This window comes from Sinocyclocheilus anshuiensis, unplaced genomic scaffold (assembly GCF_001515605.1).
Source record: "Sinocyclocheilus anshuiensis isolate Anshui unplaced genomic scaffold, SAMN03320099.WGS_v1.1 scaffold426, whole genome shotgun sequence".
Classification (NCBI taxonomy): domain Eukaryota; kingdom Metazoa; phylum Chordata; class Actinopteri; order Cypriniformes; family Cyprinidae; genus Sinocyclocheilus; species Sinocyclocheilus anshuiensis.
Genome location: NW_015542362.1, coordinates 83172 through 83748, shown reverse-complemented (window position 1 = coordinate 83748; position 577 = coordinate 83172).

Here is a 577-nt window from a genome sequence, read left to right as displayed (position 1 = left end):
ATAATTACAGTACCTGTACATACAAAACTGTCTATTGTAATATACCTGCACATACAATTGTCGATTTATATATTTTTATTCCTTATTTACTTGTTCTATTATTTATTTTTTATTATCTGTGTTTTTTGTTCTGTCACTGTCATTCTGTTACACTGTGGAAGCTTCTGTCACGAAAACAAATTCCTCGTATGTGTAAACATACCTGGCAATAAAGTTCATTGTGATTCTGATTCTGATTCTGAAGTAACATTTCATATTATTATCGATGTAGAAACAGTTGTGATACTTTGTGTTCTTTAGTTGTGTTCTTTTATGAATATAAAATTTAAAAGAACCGCATTTATTTTAAGTAGAAATATTTATATTTTATATTTATTATTTATTTAGTATTTGTAACTTTATAAAAATCTTTACTGTCAATTTTGAGCAATGTAATGCAACTTCACAGATTAAAAAACAGGTACATGAACTAACACCATGTCTACACCGGATGCGAGCGGCGTGGCGCAGCATGACAAAATACTATAGAACTCATTATAATCAGTGATGCTGTCTACACTGGATGCAGCGCGGTGCG